This window comes from Typopeltis vanoorti, chromosome 8 (genome assembly GCF_054136105.1).
Source record: "Typopeltis vanoorti isolate ZY-2024b chromosome 8, IOZ_Tvanoo_1.0, whole genome shotgun sequence".
Lineage (NCBI taxonomy): Eukaryota > Metazoa > Arthropoda > Arachnida > Uropygi > Thelyphonidae > Typopeltis > Typopeltis vanoorti.
This window is the reverse complement of record NC_143556.1, coordinates 130,122,713-130,146,632: the sequence shown is the minus strand read 5'-3', so window position 1 is coordinate 130,146,632 and position 23,920 is coordinate 130,122,713. Positions and strand designations below refer to the sequence as shown.

General features: G+C 37.0%; 1 protein-coding gene across 2 annotated transcripts in view; it reads left to right on the top strand.

Moving 5' to 3' along the window:
- Nucleotides 1-12,790: 12,790 nt before the first annotated feature.
- LOC150104351 (moesin/ezrin/radixin homolog 1-like) overlaps nt 12,791-23,920 on the top strand; it is a 341,827-nt gene continuing 330,697 nt past the window's right edge. Inside the window, exon 1 of one of the 2 annotated variants that reach the window (XM_090396937.1) lies at nt 12,791-12,886. The gene's annotated coding sequence lies outside the window, so the exon portion shown is untranslated. The remainder of the gene's footprint in view (nt 12,887-23,920) is intronic. The other variant, XM_090396936.1, reaches the window with a different exon arrangement.

The following is a 23,920-nucleotide window of genomic DNA, read 5'->3' as shown; positions in this document are numbered from 1 at the left end:
AAACTAATACTTGTCTCGCGATCACCTAATCGTTAAATCATGCTGCAACTGGTGGGAAACAAGTAGAGTCGTAGCTCTGTAGGCCTGCCACCTCTGTTTGTGAGTATGCATCTCACATTGTATGCTTCTATTCCATATTATCTTTTTCTCCCTAGAATTAATTGATTACAGTCGAGGGAATAAAGACTTTTCTGGGGGTCAGATAAATCCCACCCCACAAAAAGTTCAAAAGCAAAAATAAACAACAAAAATTCAACATTAACCTGATAAAAACTTAGTAAACATAACAACCAAACCTAGGCCTGTGGAAATGGCGCTTGCGTTCTCTGCGCTTGTTTGCTCGAAAGTAGAACTTAGGTTCAAGTCTAGTCGCGAACTGGAGGAACTTTTTCTCAGCCTATTTTCGACCGTTTCCCGAGTTAGTCGATCTCTGGCATGGGCAAACGGGTTTTTCCTCCTGCAAACTCTGGTTTTTCTTCCCGTAAAGTGAAGAAAATTGATCGTAGTACCCACATTATTTCAGACAGTAACATACCCTGTTAGGGTTAGGTACCAAGAGATGGCAGTAGTTGTGTGTGTGCCAGCCTCTTCATTGGTGGCTGCCTATAATTAGTGATAGACACTGGCCAGCTATCTCTGATTGGCTACCGATGGAGATTAAACTGACCACTCAGTCCCCATTCCCTATAAGAGAATTAAAGGCATTAGCTGATTTATTTTTTTTTTTTTATTTTAACAACAAAACCTATGAACCTCAATTTTGGTGGGATGCATTTCACGGCACTTAATCGTCCGAAGAGATATATAGCAAGTCGGTATTTTCTTCCCGAAGTTCGGGTTTCTCTTCCTGTAAAGTGAAGAAAATAGACCGTAGAACCTACGCCATTTTCAGACTGTAAACATAGTGGTAGGATTACGGTCTACGAGATGGCGGCATTTGTTAGTCACCTCTTTTCACCGAAGCATCTATAATTAGTGTTAGTCTTCAGCCAGCATTCTCTGATTGGCTACTGGTGGAGAATGAACTACACCTCATTTCCAAAAGTTATATAGGGCTAAAACGGCCTCACCTACTTACTATACTGAAATAAAAAGCGTTAGCTGATTTTTTTAAAATAAATAAATAAATATATCCACTAATATTACTTACATCAATCCTCTTCACTCCACCTGGGAACATAAGTCTCTTACTACCGTTTTCCATCGGACTCTGTTTTTTGTTTCTGCATTTATTTTGTTCCAGTTTTTATTAATATTTGCTATTTCTTTCAGTATTGTTCTATTCCATGTTACTCTTAGCCTTCGCCGTCTTCTTGTACCATGTTGGTTTCAAACTAATGGCTGTTTTACTATTATTTTTTCTTCTTTTTTCAACACATGCCCTAATCACTTCCATTTCCTTTCGCGTATCTGTTGTTGCCACATGGGTTTCTGGTTTGTTCTGTGCAATAGTTCTTCGTTTGATATTTGTTTTGGCCAATATATTCCCATTATGATTCTTAAACCTTGCTTGGGAAGACCTGGTATTTGTTAACTATCTTCTTATTTAACATCCACGTTTCTGATTCATACATTAGTATTGTCTTTACATTTAAGTTAAATATTCTCATTTTAGTTTTTATAGACAAGTTCTTGTTTTTATTTTTTTCCCAAATATTTCTAAATTGAAAGTTGAATAAGCCAGCTGTTTCCTTCTATTTAAATCTTCAGTAGTTCCTCCTTTTATTGATACTATTCAACCCAGGTATATAAACTGTTCTACTTATTTAAGCGGTGTTTCTTCTATTGTTATTTCTTTATTTTGCTTTGCACTTATTTTTATCAAATTTGTTTTAGTTCTTTTTATCCTAAGACCAACTTTTTTGGCTGTTTCTACAAGTATTGTTGTTTTTTGTTCTATACGTTGGTGTTTCTATGCAGATATCATCTGCAAAAGCTATATCATGGAGTTGGTTTTGAAGTAACCATTGTAATCCTGTATTGCCATTGGATACTTTTATTATCACCCGTTCTAGGATAATTATATGCATAGTAGGGGAGAGAATACAACGTTGCCTTACTCCAGTCTTTGTTTTAAATGGTTCTGAGAGAGTATTTCCAAGTATTACTTTAATTTCAAAATCTTCATACATTTTTTAAATTATTTTTATTATTTTTTTCTGTGATTCCATGATAACTAAGTAGTTTCCATAGAAAAGATCTGTTTATAGTGTCAAAAGCTTGTTCAAAATCGATAAAATTTAAATATAAGCTTTCCTGTCATTCCAATGATTGTTCTATGATAATTTGTAAAGTAGTAATGTGGTCGGCGCAGGATCTATTGGCTCTAAATCCTGCATGTTCTGGTTTTAGTTGTTTTTCTATTTGTCTTGTGTTTCTTTGTAATATTATCATCTAGTATTTTACTTATAACACTCAGCAATGTTATATCTCTCCAATTTTTGCATTCAGATTGCTTCCCTTTTTTGGGGTAATTTAACCAGTAATCCAGTATTCCATTCCTTAGGACACTCTTCTTTCAACCATATCTCATTTAGTAAGAGATATAATATCTCTGCTATAAGTTTTGGATTTGCTTTTAGTATATCGCCTGGTATAATATCTGCTCCTGGTGGTTTACCTGTTTTGAATTGAGTTATTGATTATATAATTTCTGTTTGTGCTATTTCGTTCAGATTTATATCCAACGATGCGTTTTGTTCATTCGATTCTAGCATCTGGTCGCCATCAGTCGTTTCTTACAATTTCTCTGCGAAGAATTTCACCCATCTATTTATTTGTTCTTTTTCATTTCGTAATAGTTTTCTTTCTTTATTGTATATGGGAACTATCCATTTATTTCTTTTTCCACTTAATTTCCTTGTTATATCATACAACTTTCTAGTGTCGTTTGTATATGCAGCATACTCTGCCGCTTTCTCTAGATTCTCTGTGTTTTTCTTTTGTCGTTTCTTGCACTTCGTTTTATTTCTTTGTTAATTGCTCTAAATCTTTCTGCTTGTTCTTGTTCAACATGTTCACCAGTCTTTAACAGTTTCTCTTCTATTCTATCTCTCTCCTCTATTGTTAATTTAGTGTTTTCTGTTATCCATTCATTGTCTGTATTAGTTTGAAATCCCAATGTTTTTTCTGATGTGCTTATTAGTATGGCTTTAATCTTTGTCAATTGTTTCTCTATGTCAGCTGCCCCTCTTTTTTCGACTTTATTCCATTTATCCTGTAGAGCTGTTGTAAATTCTTTTCTAATCTCTTTGTTTTTGAGTTCTAAATCTCTTTCTATTGTTCATTATTTGTTTATTTTTAAATATTTTAATTTTATGGTAGCTGTTAGGAGAATGTAACTAAATATACCTTGGCTCCTCTTTTAACTCAGACATCCAGGAGCGATTTCATCCAATTCCCTGTTATAAGTATATGGTCTATTTCGTTCTTTGTCTTCCTGTCTGGTGATATCCATGTCCACTTATGTACTTCTTTTATGTTGGAAGAGACTCTCTCTCTTATTACAAGCTGGTAGAACATATATAGGTCTATAAGTAACTTTCCATTTTCATTTATTTCTCCTTCCGAATACTTTCCCATAACAGTTTCTTTATTAGTATTATCATTTCCGACCTTAGCATTAAAGTCGCCAATCATAACTTGCATATCTTTTTTATTTGTTGTTTCTATACTTCTGTGTAGCATGTTATAGAGATTACCCTTTTCTTCTAGGATCGCGTCATTTGTTGGTGCATATATAGCAGTTATTGTAATATTCTGCTTGTCAACTTTAAATCTAGCGTTCATTATTCTTTCCGATATTGGGATCCACTCCATTAGTGCACCTTGAGCTTTCTTTTTCATCATTAGTGAAACTCCCTTTGTGTGGTCATTCGTATTTTGGTTCCTAGAGTAGACTAAGTAATGACCAGAGTTTAATTTGATTTTTCCAGTTCCTATCCATCTAATCTTAAACTCTTGAAACTTGGTATGTTTTCCCAGTTTCAAACGTGGTTCCAACATTCCAACGTCCCATCTATTTTTGTGTTGTGATAAAGTATCTGTCACTTTCTTGATCAAGTGTACTTTATGGTATTGGATAACCAGCGAGTCAAAGTGCGTGAAACTGCTGAGACTATAGGCATTTCAAAAGAACGTGTAGGTGGCAAGTAAGCTTTCCCATTCTCTCTCTCTCTCTCTCTTCACTAATATCCATCGCAAAGGAAAAATAGAATTGTTAACCCGAAAATATCCACCTAACATAGTGGAATTATTCAAGTTTGCGATCACATCAGGTTACTTCAAATGGAAAGATAAAATATATAAACAACCGGAGGGAACAGCAATTGGCTCATCCTTATCAACCAACTTAACCAACGTTTTTCTTTAACACCTAGAAAACAGAGTAGACCCAAATACAACAATGTGGCTGCACTTCTTCAATGAATTCTTTGCAGTTTGGAGTCATACAGAACCTGAACTCTACTCATTTCTACAAAAGAAATCAACACCTTTCCACCTCGTATCAAGTTCACACTAGAAAAGAAACGTCAACAGGTATTTCCTATCTTGATGTACACATCCAGAACAAACAAATTGGATCCATTTCCACTTCTGTCTGCCAAAGACAAACTTTTCCAGGTCGTTACATCCATAATACATCAGCTCACATCTGCCTCAAAAATAAGGCATCATAAAATCTTTAGTATCCAGAGCACACAAAATTTGTTCTTCTAAATGATACCTAAAACAAGATTAATGGATATAATCTTGTTTTAGGTATTAATGATTAATGGATATAAACTTACTAAATGGATATAATCCTATAACAACCCAAAAAATTATTAACCACTCTGCTACAAATCAACCCAGACAAGAAGCCCACAGGGCTCCCATTTCATATATTAAGGCATCTCTGAATATGTGGCGAATATTATGAGGAACTATAAACTCGTTCCTACCAACAAATCCATTAACCAAATTCACAACTTACTAACTTCTTCAAAAGCAAACTCTCACCAATGATACTACCTGGTGTATACCAAGTATCTCGTTCGTGTATCTTATCTTACTATGGACAAACAGGTAAATCTATAAATAAACGTATCTCTGAACATCAAGACTACATCCACCTTATCAAACCTCACAAATGTGGCCTTGCACAACATGGAATTAAAAATGCTAACCACAAAATCCAGTTGCAAAATGTCATGTTATTACCTAGATCCACATATAAACATGAACGGTTATGTAAAGAAATTGCTGAAGCCTTACTTCATAGACCTAATCTTAATCGAAATGACTATCACTGTTCCAAAAGTGTTGGAAATTGTTATCCTCAATTGTATTTAATAATTTATTTGTTACTTTTTAATTTAATTTAAGTAATTTTAATTTCAGTCGAGTAGTTTCTAATCTATGGAGGTAGTGGTTTTTTTTTTTTTCATCTGGAAACACGGGTTTTTCGTCCCCCATAACAGGAAAACCGGCCCAGTGAAGACACGCCTGTGCAGACATAGGACACAATGCCGTAACGAGGCCGTGGCGAAAGAGGCGTCCTGCACGGGCGCAACTAGGTTTAGGGAGCAAAACGTATAACATTTTTGTCATTTTTCGATTAGTGGGGGCGCAAGTTAGACACATGCCACAGGCGCTTCATACCCTCGTTACGTCACTGATAGGACACAATGGAAAGCATGGGGCTAACCACCTTATTCTCGTGTTATGGTTGTGAGGTCCAAGTATAGTTGGAAAGTCGTGAGCGCATAAGCGCTTGTTAGGACCATGGAAGAAAAAGTTTCTAATCTATGAACACGCAACTGTATATATAGAGGTATTCTAATTTAAGAATGTGCACTGCTGTTTTTTTGTTATTTGAATACAGTTCTTATTGTTGTTCGTTGGTTGTACTGATGATGTCTTATGATACACAAGACGAAATATTTACATAATAAAAAAGTTATTTACTGTGGCACACGTGTTATTCTATAATTATTTTTCGCTTTCACCTGACTCTTTTCCTTTTATTTCAATTTATACCATCAATTCAAGGTTTTTTTTTTTTTTTTTCAGGAGTGTATTCCTAATTGTGCGCTTACTTTCCTTTAATATTCCTTACTTGTTTAATTGGATCAATTCAAAATGTCTAGTAGTTTTTATTGCTATTGTGTTGATATCTTTAATATAATTTTTTTTTAGATAGGTGTGGTAAGTATTAATCCTTCATAGTCTCATCACCTGCAAAAGAATAATAGTCTAGTGTGATTCAACACGCAACTTTGAGAAAGGTTTTTAAAGGATTCTTTCAGTCTATTATATGGTCAGTGTATTTTCTGGGTAGAAAAATTTTTTTTTTTTTTGAAGAAATTGGTTTTTATTTTCACAATTCGGCTAAATTTACCATAGTTTATACAGGATTTAGGAATATGGTCTAGTATTTCCCTGGCATTCACTAACTTTTGTCATTGTGAATGGGAGAGACCAATTTCACAAAAATAAAGGGCTTCTAAAAGTTCACTGTCCCACCATTTTACAGACTGAGAACAGGTTGAAAGATTCATTTCTTTCACCATTTTATTTACTCACCCTTTATTTTGTTTTCAGGGTTTTATTATTTGTTAATCCATAATCCTGTCTTCGTGCCTAATTCCCTTTTATTTTATTTTATCACACTTCACTCAGTTATCGATTCCTTTTATGAACCTAAGAGTTTGTTACGTTTTGTTACTTCTTCAATAAATTTGAACAGTTATTTAAATATAATGGGCATATTAAGTTTTAAGGTATTGTGAATGAGTAGTTCTTCAGTTACTTATATATAAAAAAAAACCCAAAAAACATGAAAGTCATTTGCATCTGAACGATGATCATTTATAGTGACATTTTTATGATCTTTGCCATGAGACTAATAAAAAAAAAAAAATCAGCTAACGCCTTTTTATTCCCATATACGGGAGTAGGCGAGGCCATTTAGCCCTATCTAATTTTTGGAGACTGAGTGGGCAGTTCAGTCTCCACTGGTACCAATGGGAGATAGATGGCCCAAGGCTATCACTAATTAAGCGGTACTCAGTGAAGAGAGACGGCTCAAATGTGCCGCCATCTCGTGGTCCCTAACCTTAACACAATATATTTAATGTCTGAAAATAATTTGTGGGTTCTACGGTCGATTTTCTTGAGTTTACGGGACGAAAAACCCGAGTTTCCGGGAGGAAAAACCCGCTTGCCCGTGCCAGAGATCGACTAACTCGGGAACCTGTCGAAAAAAGGCTTAGAAAAATTTCCTCTAGTCTGCGACTAGATTTGAACCACCAAACCCTTTCTTCGTGCGGTCAAGTGCTGTAGAGTGCAAACGCCACTTCTACTGAGCTACACAGGCCATGAGACTAGTGAGGGACTTTGTTCATTGAGAAATGACAACGCTAGTGAATTATTTTATCGTTCATCACTTACTGACAATATTTTTCAATGATATCCTTTTTTTAGCTGAATTTTAACAGTGATAAAAATAGTAGATAAAGCTGAAAGAATCAGTATCATTAATGTACCACGACTGTTGAATGAATGTTAACGGCAAACTTCGCGACCATTGTTTCGGTTCGCTTTCGCTGGACCGATCGTTCTTTAATTACAGTACTAGTTCCAGAACTGCTACTGCTCTGATGATTATCGATTTTATACATGCGATGTAAATATTAATCAGTCGTATTCTGAGATGATATTCTTAGATGAGTCTTTGACTGTATAGGGTCTTAGGATAATAATAATAATAATTTATTTGAAATTGCTTTACCTATATGGTTATAGACCAAACTCCCGCAGAACGCAGAACGTTAAGGTCTATAAGGGTGAAGCATAACGCTTTTATGATTCCTGCTATCTGATAAGGTTACTGTTTAGGGAAAAATTTATGAGCTACATGCTCAGCAGGAGTTGGGCAAGTTATAGATCCTTAAATGAAACTAGGATGGCCTTAAGTCTTCTATATTTGCATAATTCCGATTTATCATAATTTGCTGCTTGTTGAACTAATTCATTTGGATGTGAGGACGATTTTAAGAAGTACTTTACTGCTAGAGATTGCAGGAAAGAGTAGATATAAGGGATATTTGTGTGTCGATGAAGTTGAACATTTCTAATGTATCATTAGAATGTACCATAGTCCATTATAGATCGTCGCTTGGTGTCGCACTGATTAGATCGTCGGCTTGTCGAGAGCTCCTGAAAAGATTAGTATTATTTTGTATTAACATTAGATATTTTACTAGAATTTTAAGTAGTATTGTTTGCTTTTTGTTTCTTGGTGTGTCTGTACAATTTTTGCGTGTTTTCTGTTATTTTAATTATTATTTTTAAGAAAAGAAAGCGCACACATGGCACGGATAAAGAAAAAAATGGCGGCCAGATCGCCATGTTTGTTTAAGAGTTTTGATGTAAACGAATTTATGCAATGTGCTGTCTGTGAGATGTATGCCTTGCGAAGAGCGGTGGGAGTCTGGTTAGAAAGTGATAGTGGAGTTAATATGTGTAAAAAGTGTAAAGAGAATGAGGACTTCAAGCGTGTTTCGTGAGTCGAGAGCGATATCGTGAACGATAGTCAGAATGTAGAAAATGGCGGTGTGCTAGAGAATTGCGTGATAGTGCCAGATAGGTGTGAGAGCGTCGCCGAAAATGTAATTGAAGGTGGAAACACAGAAAGAATGGATGATTTGATCGATAATGAAAATGGTGAGATAAATGCGAGTAGCGAAATTGCCCGTTTGAATGGTGCCATACACAGAGCTAAAAGACAACTGTAGCATATGGAAAAATGTGTGTTGAACGTGCCGACAAATAACCGGCGAAAGTCTGTGACGGCAAATAATAGAATGTTTGCAAACGTCAATAAAATGAAGGAGCGAGTGCTGTATGGGGATTCGCTATTAAGAGGCGTAATAATTGAGAGTTTAACGAAGTCGTACCAGCCGGGTGCGATCATAAAGGACGTCAGCGAATCTATTTGACTGCAAAAACAGAGGGTGAAAGAGATGATAATCGTGGCAGGAACGAATGATTTGAAACAGGACAAAATGGAAATGATAGAGGATGTGAGGGAGTTGTTTGAGGTAGCAAAAGAGAAGAGTGAGAGAGTTAGGATGGTGAGTATCTTACCGCGGTATGACAGTGAAGTGTTTAGAAGGAGGGCCATAATTGCCAATGACTTTATGCGTGGGTTATGCATGGAGAGTGGTGTGGAATTTGTGGATGTGTGGAATGAGTTCGATGGGCGAAAGGACTTATATAAGATGGATGGATTGCATTTGAATGGAGTTGGTGTACGGAGACTTGAAAGAGTGTTGATGAATGATGTGGAAGTGGATGTACAGACTCAGGGAAACTAGATTTATTAAGAGGGGGGAGTAGATATGCTGACTTTAGGGGGGCAGTTAAGTGTATGAATGAGTATATTATGCCCGAGCGAGTACGACGGACAACAAATCAGAATGGGATAGTTAGTATAAGGCATCAAAGTAAGGATGGGACAAATGGGCTTCTGCGATTCATGTACACTAATGCCAGGAGTATTAGGAACAAGAAGGAAGAGTTTTTGGCCATGGTTGGCACTTCCAGGCCAGAGGTTGTCGGTATTAGTGAAACATGGCTGACAGAAGATGATAAAGCTAGTGGGATTGAATGCAACGGGTATAGCGTGTTCAGGAGTGACAGGGTGAATAAAAAGGGGGGAGGAGTGTTATTGATGATAGCTGATGATCTTCAGCCAAGGAGTATAGAAGTTGAACTACATGATGGGGAAAAAAGCACATTTGAGGCTGTTTGTTGTGAGATACAATCCAGCAGAACAAAATATACAATTGGGTGCTGCTATAGACCGGGTGATGGAGTGGATGGTGGGGATAGTATGCATAAGCAAATAGAAGAAATGAGTGGAAGGAGGGTAATTATTATGGGTGATTTCAATTATGGTAACATTGACTGGAAAGAGGAGAGGGCACATGGGAGGAAGGAATTGGATTTCATGCGGTTATTAAGGGACAACTATCTATGGCAACATGTATTGGAAAATACCAGAGGGCAGAGAGTGCTGGACCTAGTAATTGCAACAGAGAATGTGGCTGTAATGAACATGACCATGTTGCCACCAATTGGTGAGAGTGACCATAAAGTCATGACTTGGGAGGTGGCTAAAGGAGTCGAATTTACAATTAAGACAGGGTACATGTGGAATTACCGGGCTGGTAAGTATGACAAGCTTAGGTGTGTGCTTGGCTCAATGCCATGGCATGTAAAACTGCAAGGGCTGGATGTTGATAGTGCATGGGAGGTGGTTAAGAACTGTTTGCAGGAGGCAATGGTTGACTGTATACCAAGAGTCCGAATAATAAATCAATTAGGGGTTAAATGGATGAATAACACTATTAAGCTTGAGCTGCAAAAAAAGAACAATTGTGGAGGAAATTTAAGGAGAAGGGTGACCAACAGGCGCAGGAACAGTATAAAACTCAGGCCAGGATGGTAACAAGGGTGGTAAGAAAAGCAAAAGCAGATTACGAAAGGAAATTGGCCACGCAGGCTAAAGGGAATCCCAAACAGTTTTTTCAATATGTTGCAAGTAAAAGGAAAAATGCTCATGGTAGAATGATCTTAAAAAATGCTGAGGACAGGGAGGTAACCGAATCAGTCGATATTGTGGAATTACTGAGCGAGCACTTTGCAAGAGTATATCATCCAGGTGGTGACTTTGCAGGAATGGAAGAACCAACAGCTTATACTGGAATTGTGATGAATGAAGTAGAGGTAACTAGTCTATTACAGAACCACATCTGTGGGATTGGATGGTATACCAGCTCGTGTCGTACGTGAAGCGGCCAAAGAATTGTCAGTGCCCTTGACCATTTTGTTTAATTTGAGCCTCAGGACTGGGTCAGTCCCAAGGGGGTGGAAAGAGGGGAAAATAGTTCCACTGCACAAAGGTGGTTCCAAGGCTGCTGTTGAAAATTACTGGCCAATCAGCATAACAGGAATCATTATCAAAGTCTTAGAGAAAATAGTCAAGAGGAAAATACAAGATTGGACAGAAGAAAATGGGATACTGTATCGGGGACAGCATGGTTTTGTGAAGGGTAGGTCATGCCTCAGTAACTTGCTCACGTATTATAACACAGTGACGGCTGAACTGGATAAGGGTAATGGGTTTACGGTGATTCTACTGGACCTTGCCAAGGCCTTTGACAGGATACCACATGGAATTCTAATCAGTAAATTGGGGCATATGGGGATGGACATAGGGTTGGTGAGATGGATAGGAGGGTGGTTGACGGAGAGATATCAGAGAGTGGTTTACTCAGGAGTAGAGTCCACAAGACGGCCTGTGACTAGTGGTGTGCCACAAGGATCTGTTCTTGGACCACTGCTGTTTAATTTGTTCATAAATGATATAGGAAAGGATCTGAGAGGAACAGTTCATTTGTTTGCGGATGATGCGAAGTTGGGTAGGGCAATAGTGAATGCAGATGACGTCAAAATTTTGCAGGATGATTTGGATAGATTGGAGGTCTGGGCTAAGAAGAATTGATGTCAGTTTAATGTGGCAAAATGTAAGGTTATGCATTTTGGGGTGAAAAGATTGGCGGAAGTTTACTGCATTGGTGGAACCGTGCTCCAGGAAATTGATGAGGCACGAGATTTAGGAGTGTTGGTAGATAAGGAATTGAAATTTATGGGACACATTGCAAAAGTGGCCAAATCAGCTCATCAAATCACTTGGTTGCTGAAGAATACGTTGACAAGCAGAGACAAGCAGGTTATTGTTCCTCTGTTTCGAGCCTTGATAAGACCCCATCTAGACTACTGTGCTCAGATTTGGTCAACTAGGTTTCTTCTTGATGGGGAGGAGGTGGAGAGGATCCAGAGGCGAGTGACCAAGATGATAGCAGGTCTGTGGAATGAACCGTATGAGAACAGGTTGAGGATTTGTGGGTTGCAAAAATTGGTTGATAGGCGGAGGAGGGAAGATATGATTGAGACATTCAAATTACTGAAGGGTTTCTATAAAATTAATTCAGAAGATATTTTTGAGAACAGGGCTGGTTGTGGGAGGACTAGGGGACATCCATGGAAACTGGGCAAAAGTGTGGTTAGTAAAGGTGTTAGAGCTGGGTTCTTTACTTTTAGAGTAGTGAATGAGTGGAATGCGCTCCCTGAGTCTGTGGTGGATGCTGTGACAGTGAATGAGTTTAAGGCGAGGTATGATAGATACTGTATGAATGTCAAATAGTTGTGATGAATATGATTTGGGGCCTCCCTCGATGAGTCTAATGACTCCCTGGAGTTGCCCTTAATAATAGTAATAGTAAAAGTAATAGTAATCATGGTGCATTTGAAACCATGCATAAGCATTTGTTTTGCAGTTGAAGGATATTTGAGCTTGAAGTATGGCTCCAAGTGGGGACGCATAAGTGATAATAGGATGAATCATCAACTGGTAGAGGATCAATTTGATTTTAATATCTAGTTTGCTGTTCCTATTGGTAAGAGGATAGAGCTGAGCGATGACTTTTGATGCCTTTGCACATGATGATTTTGTATGCGGGCTGAAGGTTAGTTTTCTATCTAGCAGTAAATCGAGATATTTGGCTTCTGTTTTCCAGGGAATTTTGATGTTAAATAGGAAGACGTCTTCTTTGGGAGAACTCCCATTAAAAATACCCTATATTTATCAGCGCCTTCGGACGTTGAAAATATAAATATTGTGCATATCAGTCGAATTAATTTCATAACATTTAACGAGCATGCGCGTCTGTTGTATATTGATACACCTGCCATTTTGGTGTGGGGTGTCGGCATCTGTATAAGAAGTGCCCTTAATATTTTTTTAAATTTTGTTATTCATTGATATTTTAATGAGGTAATATACCTTTCTTTACATTAATACTGCGTGTATATTGTTTTGAGAATATGAATTCATGCACAAATTTAATTTCCTCTAATTATGTAACGTTTCTTTACGTGCTCTACTGTTGTAATAATTTTCGCCCACGGCTCCATTTCGTATAATACATATTGCGCTACTTTGGTAAGAATTTTTCGAGTGTGTTGTACTTTTGTTTCAAAATAGGAAGGTAATTTTCTCAGAATGACGTTTTATGGTACGCGCAATATATTATAACCTATGCAGTGTCATTTTTATGTTGAAATTCAATATTTCAAATTTAAGGCGGAACATTTTTAAGCTGTAAAATACCTGGATAATTTTTTTCACCTTCCAAGATTGAACGCGTTTATTTATTTATCTTAAAACACACACACACAAAACTCCTTCAAATTTATTTAAGTTATTCATAGATACACCCACCTTAAAACTTCGTTATGGGTTGGCTTCTTCGTAGCTCACTTGTTTCCGGTAGTAGAAAACATTTCCTTGTACTGCTCTGCAAATCCCGTTCAATGAGCTTGCTACTCATTCTTATTTTATATGGCTTACAATTCATATACTGTATACTATGTAACATTATTTTTCTCTCTCTCTCTTATGCTGTATTTTTTTCACCGTATATTTCTTCTACCATGGGTACCTGTTATACAACACCTGTTTTCACATATGTCAAAAATATGAAAAATTAGAAAAATCACTGTTTCTCAACTTATACATTTTGAGAGTCATTTGAGGAACAAATATCAGATAATATTAAGCCTGACTGACTAATATAAATTGCTGCTTCGAAGTATTTCTTCTTATTATTTTATTAACTTACTTGGGGCCTGACATGTTGACAGAGAGAGAGAGAGAGAAGATTTGACAGTACCATTAACAATTTAATATTGTACATGTTGGTCAGTATACTGCTTCACTATCTCATTACATGTGTTCACTGAAGGAGAGATTTTTGAACTTAGTGAATTTGGTCATGCAGAAAATCAGTCTTTCATGCAGAAAATCAATCAAGTTTTTTAAAGTCAATTTATCTTTATTCAAAGTGTTAAAATATCCATTGTGATTCTAGTGCCAGAAACTAAAGAACTAAATCTTTATCAAAGCTGCATTTTATGCCAGTTGATGTTTAACTCTAAAGTTTTGTTTTCAGCATTCTTATGGTTAAGCCTGAATTGAGAGATACTGAGAGATGGTGAATTTGTAATAATAACAGCTAACCATCACTATTCTTTAAGAATGAGGATGTAATTTTTACATTTGAAAAGAAGGGTGTCAGATGTTTAACTGACAGGAAATAGTATTAAACAATAACATAGTAGAATATGATAATGTTCACTTGTGGAATTAATTTTCATTAAAAATTATCCCATTTCATGTAATTTTTAAGAGGTTTTTTTTTTTTTTTTCTTTCTGTGTGTTGAATGGTTTGCTGTCATTCCTAACACTCTATTGAATTGTGTTAAGAAAGCAAGCCATGGTCATATTCTTCATTGTTCAATGTGATCTGATTCCTTGTCTGAGCAATTTCTTGTAGGGTCTGTTCATTGGCTTCTTTTAACTGTTGAATTTTTCTTGCTTGCATCAGTAGCTCATCAGGAATGTGGGAGCAGCATGTCTTGGATAAGCTTCTGAGGTTCAAGTTTATACTATACAACTTCTGTTTTAATGGTGTGTGTGTGTGTGTGTGTGTGTGTGTGCATATATATATATATATATATTCATATTTATATATACTGACTATAACTGAGACTAGAATAACAATTAAATTTATTCAAAATGCAACACGTTTCATCGGATTGTCCGACTTCTTCAGGCGTGGGAACATAGAAAGCAAGTAAACACTATAAGAAACATCATATCACTATAAAACAACTATTATAAAATCAGTTAGCTTTGAACTGTAGCTATAGTCCATGTTGAAGTTCTATTAAGTAGCTGCATGCGTCTGATTTCATGCGTGTGCCAATATCGGATAGCATAGCTGAAAGAGTCCAGTAGATTATAGCTGAGGTTATTATTTATGTGATGAGGGTTCATAACAATTTCCTTAGACTTGACTATGCATCGCTCCACCTCGTCACGGCATATATGAAGGTTTGAGGTTATTGTCCAGTTTATATATATATATACTCTACAACTTCTTTTTTAATGGTATGTGCACATATATATATATGTGTGTGTGTGTAAAAGCTTTATTAGTGGGCATCTGTGGAATTTGAAAGCTTATCTCGGGAACCTCATACTGATCATTATTTGCACAGTATGTATCATATTTCTCCTTATTTATTTTTACTGCTAGTGCATTTTGATTAGTGCTATAGTATATCCACAGATACGAGACCCTTCGACACTTCTGTGCATGTGAAAAGGAGAATCCATTCCGATAATAGGGTAATCAATTCGTATTGTTGGATGAGTGTTTATTATTACACGTTGGAAAATTAACTTCTCTTTTATGATCATTGTAATTTTTAAAGTGGTAACTATTTTGCTTGTATAACAGTTGGAAAATTTTACGTATAAAGCACATAATTTCGCATGTTGGTGACCAATTCATACATCGCCTTATTTCTTCTTCCCCCTCAACATGAATTGACTCTTCTTGGCAGTCTGTCAAGTGTGTGGTCAGACATTAGTAACAAGTTCTGCTCCTCCACTCTCCAAGCAAAAAAATCTACTCATATCCTTGCTAATTACATTCTAATTCAAATTTCAGTGGTGAACTGTTGTTCTGTCTCTGTTATGCATTAAAAAATGTTTTTCAGCATACTCAATAAAACCTTTTTAGTAAATTATGTTTATATCATCTTTTTATCTGTTTATTAGCTAAACTTTCTAACTTGTCTTTAGCTGGTCCTCATAGGAAGAACCTGCATGCTTGCACCATTTTCTTTGCTTACCTTCAGATCCTTTCCAACACTTAGATATACCAAAGAATCCCAGTCACTCAGATCTGAGCAGAGTTATTCAGATATGGTTGTATCATAGAGGGATCATAACTTTAACCCCGTTATGTGTTTTTCAATATGTAAGTAATCTCTGTAGTTTCTTGCTCACTCCTAGATTATGCTCCCCAGAGCTTCAACTTCCTTTTTGACATCATCATCATTCTCTAGCCTCATAAGTTTAATATACAGCTTGTACTCTTCATCCTACTCTACATGCAGTGCATCTGAAGTAGTCGGATGCACTGCATGTTCTTTTACATTAAATTGGCAATCAGCAAAACCACCATATGGTGATCACATATTTGAGTAAAAGATGCTGCTCTAGAATTAATGTACAACACTGCAAGACGTGTGGAATATTAAATAATGGAAGAGATTCTAGTTCTGCTCTATTCATGATGCTAGTGTACCTACATCATCAATTTCCTGATATGTCTTTCAAGGGGTGTTCGAGTTATTCTTACAACACTACATAATTAAATTTACATTATTATTAATCTCCTGTCAACAATTTTACTCCAAATAAGTCTATAGTGAGCACTCCGGTATTGTTGTACCTAACATTAAGTTCGTCTAAGACACTTCTGATTGAATCAATCCACATAGATCTTGGTTTTCATTTGGGTCTCTTTCTTGCCATCTTTGCATCAAGCACCTGTTTTGCTAACCTTTCCTCACCCATTCTATTTAAAAGACCATACCACCTTAGATTACGTCTTCTGACATATTCTTGAATGCTAATAATGCCAAGTTCCTTTCTAACGTCTTCGTTTTTTATATGATTCTTCCATTGATTCCATCGGTTCATGTTAATAATTTTTCTCAAAACTCATATCTGTGGTCACTAGTCTTTGATCAAGTGCTTTATTTCTAACCCAACTGTCAGATCCGTAACTCAAAACTGGTTTTTGAACACTGTCTTGTATATTGTTAGTTTGGTGTTTTGATTAATTTCTCTCTTATTCTATATTAATTTATTTAGCTGGCTTCCTGCCATACCAGCTTTGTGTATTCTGTGGTCTACTTCCAGATTTAACTTAACATCTTCACTCAATAGCTTCACCTAAATAGCTGAAATATTTTACTTGTTCTATAGGATCTCTATTCAGAGTGCTGCTAGAGTTTTCATAGTTTTGGTCTTTTTACTGCTGATTTTCATACCAAATTTGTTACAGCTGTTGCTCAATTTAATTAGAGAATCCTGGAGACTATAACTGCTACAGAGTGATATATTTAGGTCTTGAAGTAATCATTTCCATAACTATGGAAAGATTCAAAGCCACAAAATTTTATCTTTGATGTCACCTTTGGTATAAACTGATGAAGACATTAAAGATGCAGAATTTGGTTTATGTGAAAGGACTTGCAGCTTTCTTTTTATAATATTTTCAACAGAAAATGTGACTTGTCGATAACTTTGGCTGTTTCTACAGTTTCCCAGATCCTGAAACGGCATACTGATAGGGTGTGATACTGTCTGTGTAAACTTTTGTTTTTCAATCATGAAACTAGTTAGCCTTTCCATTTGTTTAATAAAGTACTCAATAAAATGTTGCATATGGCACATCTGATTACAACTTTGTCAGCATTGGTTTGTTATGGATGCTGTTTTAGCCTACAAGTATTGCACAAGGGCATATATTTTTCAGACAGGAGAGATGCACATATAGGGATATATTGAGTTTTGCAATAGTCTTTAATGATTCAATATGTGGGTTTTAACTGCAAGAATTTTTAAATGAATGTAAAACAAAAGTGGCACACACACAGGACAAACTTTAAAAATGGAGCATCATGTAAACTGCAATTTATTCAATTGGATTGAGCACAAGTATAGTCCAGTACAAATTCTAGGTAAAAAAATGTTCATTTAATTATCAATCAGCAATCATTCCAAATTCATACAAACAGTTCATGATAGTTAATTTGCCAATTCTCACTGCTTTTAACATGGCTAGTTACCATGCATGCTATGACTGAACAATATAACAGTTCTGTTATATTTCAGTCATTATGGCTCATTATTTGCAATACTGTGTTAGTGAAACCAAACTGATTCATAATAGTAATAACTAGGGTATAACTGCCAGCTATCATTCCTGATTAATAACTAATGAAATAACTACACCACAGAGGAGGATATAGCATATATTCATTTACAGGAGAATACTAGTTTTCTGTAAATGACCAATGGGGGGGGGGAGTCATAAATATAGACATACTGTTAAAAGGCTATAGTTATCACATCAGTTTTTCAGAAACTGGATTATGAGGAAATTGCACATTCCAAGTTTTGGTTAAAATTATTACACTGTCTTTATGTAACCATTTAGTTTTCTACTGATTGCTGTGCAGAAAAAAATTGTTTCTTATTGGTTCTTGATTATTACATTGTCACAACTCCACGAAGTCCAAGGATTTATTAAAAGAGGATGTTCTATTCTACTGCACACAACTTCTTGTCACTACTGCTTACTTAATCCATCTACTGTTGAAAGTTTATTTTCCACTTGGTTAGACTATAATAAATTTAGTTTAATCCTTTATCAAAGTGTGAGCAAACAAAGTTTGCGCCTGAAAGTATCTTCAGGACTGGGATAAGGTAGTACAACACCGGGAAACTCGTTGCAAAGGTGTTGTACTACCTTATATCTCAGTATCTCCCATAATGCAAAACACATCTCCTTGCGGATATGTATATAATGTCATGCATTAAGGGACCTTTATTGAAGTCTCTTCAGTGGGAGCCAGGCCCATAAGTGGAGATACCAGGCAGAAGCAATAGTGTGGTCATCTTTACCTATAGGAGTTGCCAAATGGTGTGCCACCTTTTTATTAAATTACTCTGGATTTAGAGAAAGATGTTGAAAGTTTATTTTCACTTGGTTAAACTATAATAAATTTAGTTTAATCCTTTATCCAAGTGTTGGATAAATATGTTAGCTGCTCCACCTTGGATAAAGGATTAAACTAAATTTATTATAGTCTAACCAAGTGAAAAATAAATTTCAGGCACAAACTTTCAACATCAAAGTTTGTGCCTGAAAGTATCTTCAGGACTGGGGTAAGGTAGTACAACACTGGGCAACTCGTTGCTAAGGTGGAGCAAGCTAACATCACCTATCTCAGTATCTCCTATAATGCAAAACACATCTCCTTGCGGATATGTATAATATTATGCATTAAGGGAAGGGCCACTACTCAGACTAGTTTCGACCTTTATTGAGGTCTCTTGAGTGGGAGCCAGGCCCATAAGTGGAGATACCAGGCAGAAGCAATAGCGAGGTCATCTTTACCTATAGGAGTTGCCAAACGGTGTGCCACCTTTTTATTAAATTACTCTGGATTTAGAGAAAGATGTTGAAAGTTTATTTTTCACTTGGTTAGACTATAATAAATTTAGTTTAATCCTTTATCCAAGTGTGAGCAAACAAAGTTTGCGCCTGAAAGTATCTTCAGGACTGGTGTAAGGCGGCACAACACCAGGTAATTCGTTGCAAAGGTGGAGCAAACTAACATCACTCCTATCTCAGTATCTCACATAATGCAAAACGCATCTCCTTGCAGATATGTATAATGTTATGCATTAAGAGAAGGGCCACTACCCAGACTAGTTTCGACCTTTATTGAGGTCTCTTCAGTGGGAGCCTGGCCCATAAGTGGAGATATCAGGCAGAAGCAATAGCGAGTTTATCTTTACCTATTGCTCACACTTGGATGAAGGATTAAGCTAAATTTATTATGGTCTAACCAAGTGAAAAATAAACTTTCGACATCTTTCTCTAAATCCAGAGTAATTTAATAAAAAGGTGGCTCACCGTTTGGCAACTCCTATAGGTAAAGATGACCTCGCTATTGCTTCTGCCTGGTATCTTCATGGTAGTTGAAGTATTTATCTTGGCATGCAAATTAAACTAAATTACAGGTTCGAGTGAAAAAATGGCCGATAGCAGTTGTCACATAAGAGATTGTGAATGAATGAATGAATTCGAAGCGTTCTTCATTTTGTGAAATATCATGGTAAGACTTTGATTAGATGCAATTTAATTGCTATTGCTTCCTTTAGCCTACGCTTGGTATTGCTGGCAGTCCTTTGTGGCTGCGGGATATTCTACAAATATTTCTGCTGGGAGGTCTTTAGACCTGCGGGGTTTTTAATAACGCTCGTACGCAGTTAAAATGATATGAGCGTACCTGACCTAGACGTATTCACTGATTTGCTTGATAAAGAGCCGGCTCTTGTACTTATTGATAAACTCCTAAAGAAGTTCAAGCTGACATGGCCTACTAGCATAATCGACCCCGACAGCATTATCGAGTCACTCGATAAAAAGCTAGCACTCACTTTTATTAAAAAGCATCTCAAAAAGTTTGAAAGGGATTGGCCCAGATACTTAAACTTATATTCTTCACCTGAAGTCGATGTTGAGGAAAATGAAGACTCTCCTCAAATGGTGGAAAAACTCAATCTTGTTGTCTCTTCCTCTAATCCTTCTGATCAAGGAGAAATCCATGCTCGTAAGAAGAGAAAAACTCTTGCTGCTGAGCCAACAAATGATGTTGGTATGGATGAAGATGTTCCCATTTCAGATCCCTCTGCCTCCCCCAATGAAAAGGTGCCACCAATTATCCTATGGGAAAAGCAGAAATGGACAACACTAAGAACCATCATGGCTAACTTACAAATAAGTTATAGATCTGCTAAAAATGTAGACGAAGGCATCAAAATTCAGCCCACCATGGTTGCTGATTATAGAAATCTTACAAAGGAACTGGATGCAAGAGGAACTCAATATCACACATTTTCACTTGCCTCTGAAAAAAATCTGAAAGTGGTCCTATGAGGAGTCTCCTAGGATATTGGCACGGACGAAATAGTTACTGACCTTAACTTACAGGATCTTCCTCCCATAAAGGTCACTAGAATGTTTAGATCAAATAAGACACCTATGCCTTTAGTCTTAGTAGACATTCATAACATTTACAAAGACATCTGTAATCTAAAATCAATCTGTGGACTCGAAATCACCCCAGAACCATTGAGAAAGAAAGCATCTTCTGGGCAGTGCCACAGATGCCAAAAATTTGGCCTTGCCCAGAAGCTATGCAAAACTCAGTTCAGATGCCTAAAATGTGGCGAGAATCACTCCACAAACACTTGCGCCAAGCCAAAATCCACCCCAGCTAAGTGCGCTAATTGTGGGGAGTCCTTACCCTGCTAATTATAGAGGGTGTATACATCACCCCAAAAACAGATGGAACGATCCAAATCATCAGTCTACCTCGTCATCTAGTGCGTGAGTTCTTGAAGCCCAGGCTCCTCAGTCCTCCAAGAGTGAGATCATGACAACAGGTGCTCGCCCATCATTAACTGAGCCCCTTAAGAAAATGAATCTTCAACATCAAGCAAGAGCATATGCTGATGTGGCCCGCTCCAAACAGATAGTACAAACCCAGAACCTGAATAATCCACATTGAAATCTATCAGCTATTATCACCTCTTCTCTTGCAAACATGCTGCAGGATTTCAGCAACCCAAATCCATCACTAAGTGTTACAAAAAGATTTACAGCAAACCCAATCCATATTATCTGCACACTCTGATGCATAGGGAAAAAATCGCTCCAAATTCTCTTAGGATTATTGCTTGGAATGCCAACGGTATCAAAAATAAACTGTTAGAAATCCAGGAATTGAATAATAGATATAACCCAGATGTATTTCTAATCAATGAAACTCACCTGAGGCCTGCTGACATCCTAAAAATCAGAGGGTATCAGATTTACAGAAACGACAGACTTGGGTATAGAGGTGGAGTTACAGCCACCCTTATCAAAAACTATATCAGCCATCATTCAATAACCAACCCTACAACCACCAACCTCGAAATCACAGGAATTAATGTCCTCACAAACTCACTTGGAAACCTTAAAATTTTTTCTGCTTACAACCCTCCATTAAAGACATTATTGACCTTTGATCTGGATGCCACCCTTGGAGTAAAAGGACCGGTCGTCATCGCTGGAGACTTCAGTGCAAAACATCCTGCTTGGAACAGTAAATCTACCATTAAAAATGGTCGCATCCTTCCTAGCTACACAGAATCAAACTATGCTGTTGTGGCTGGACCTACCTAACCAACTCACTTTTGTACGTCTGGCACTACTGACATCCTGGATATAGCTATCCTGCAAGACATTAAACTACAGGGCAGCCTTAAATCACTGAACTAGCTGTCGTCGGATCACAACCCAATTCTACTGCAATTGGGAGAACAAGAATGCCTGTCTCCTCCTCCTCATTCATGCATATCGTGGGAGAGATTGTCTAAAGCACTTAGGGATCAAATCGGACCTGTTCCTCACATATGTACACCAGAAGATGTGGAATCTGCAGTGACTAGCCTCACCCAACAGATTAAGTCCACTATAACGGTTGCAACCTTCCACAAACCTGTTCCCAAGCTTGATCATTTGCCTGAGGATATTATGGACCTGATCAGAGAGAAGAACAAAGCTAGGAAGAGATTTCGTAACACTCGCGCTCCTCAGGACAAGACAGTGCTTAATCGATTGAATGGAGCAGTAAGAGATGCATTTAAATCTCATAGAAACCAAGTTTGGGATAAAAAGCTAGCCTCTATCTCACATATTGATCACTCTATCTGGGTGTTACTGAGAAAAATAAAAAATAAAAACAGATCCCTCCCATAATTTCAAACCAGGGCCTAGTCCACACAGATGCAGATAAGGCAGAAGCCATACTAAAGAATCTTGAGGAGCAGTGCAAACCTTATAACAACTTAGATTTCAATCATTTGTAGAAAATCCACAGACAGGTCAGGCATGCATTAAATCTCCCAGATATCATTGCTGACCATATTGTGCCCGCATCACCTGTTGAATTATATGATATTATTAAAAAACTTAAGAACAATAAAGCTCCTGGACCAGACGGCATCTCAAACAGAGTGATCAAGCTGCTACCTCAAAGCTGTAGTGCACTTGACTAGTATAATAAATGCAATCTTAAGGTTTCACTATTTTCCTTCCACCTGGAAACTGGCTGATGTAAATCCTATACATAAGCCAGGTAAAGACCCACACCTACCGCAAAATTATCGTCCAATCAGTCTCATCTCCAATCTGGGCAAGGTTGCAGAGAAGGTCATCCTCTCACGACTCCAAACCTCAGTAAATGACCTAAACATCCTCCCTAAAGAACAGTTTGGTTTTCAGCAACACCATAGTACTACCTAGCAAACCCACAGAATTGTCGAATACATCACCACCAGTTACAACTGGCGCCAGTGCACAGGAGCTGTTTTCCTAGACCTATCCAAAGCATTTGACGAAATCTAGCATTTTGGACTCCTGTACAAACTTATCTCAGCCAGTACCTCACTAAAAATGTTTCATCTAATCCATTCATATCTTCAGAATAGATCAATGCAAGTTAAAATCAACGGTTCTACATCGTCCCAGCGCCATATCTTTGCTGGAGTGCTGCAGGGATCTCTACTAATAAGTTTTAAAAGAGGTAAACCGTGAGTAGACATAACTATACATAAAAATATAACGGAAAAACTCACGTAGAAAAATTATTTAATGGTATAATTTTCGCCCGTGTGTCACAGGCATCTTCAGTACAATTAGGCACAAAAATTAAACATTAACTGACAATTCCAAAAAGCGCCACCTAAGTAGCTGGTGTAAGATAACTAAAAAGTCAATAACTTTCCTAAAAAAAAAAAAAAAAAAATTAATACAATAAAAAGTTAGGAAAGATTAGCTGATTTGTAAAGTACTATCTCCCATAAAGGGGACAGACGTAAGCCGTCGGATCTGTTTAAGTTAGGAGAATGAAGTAGAGTTTCACATGCTTCTTTATAAAGGCGTTCCATGAGAAACTGACTTTTGTGAAGAACTCTTGTCTTTTTCCAATGAACTCTGTGTCTAGTGAAGATGGCATGTTCTGCAAGTCCAGACTTTTCAGGTTTAAAGTATTCAATATAAGATTGGTGTTCTTCTAGCCGAATGGAGGCAGATCTTCCCGTTTG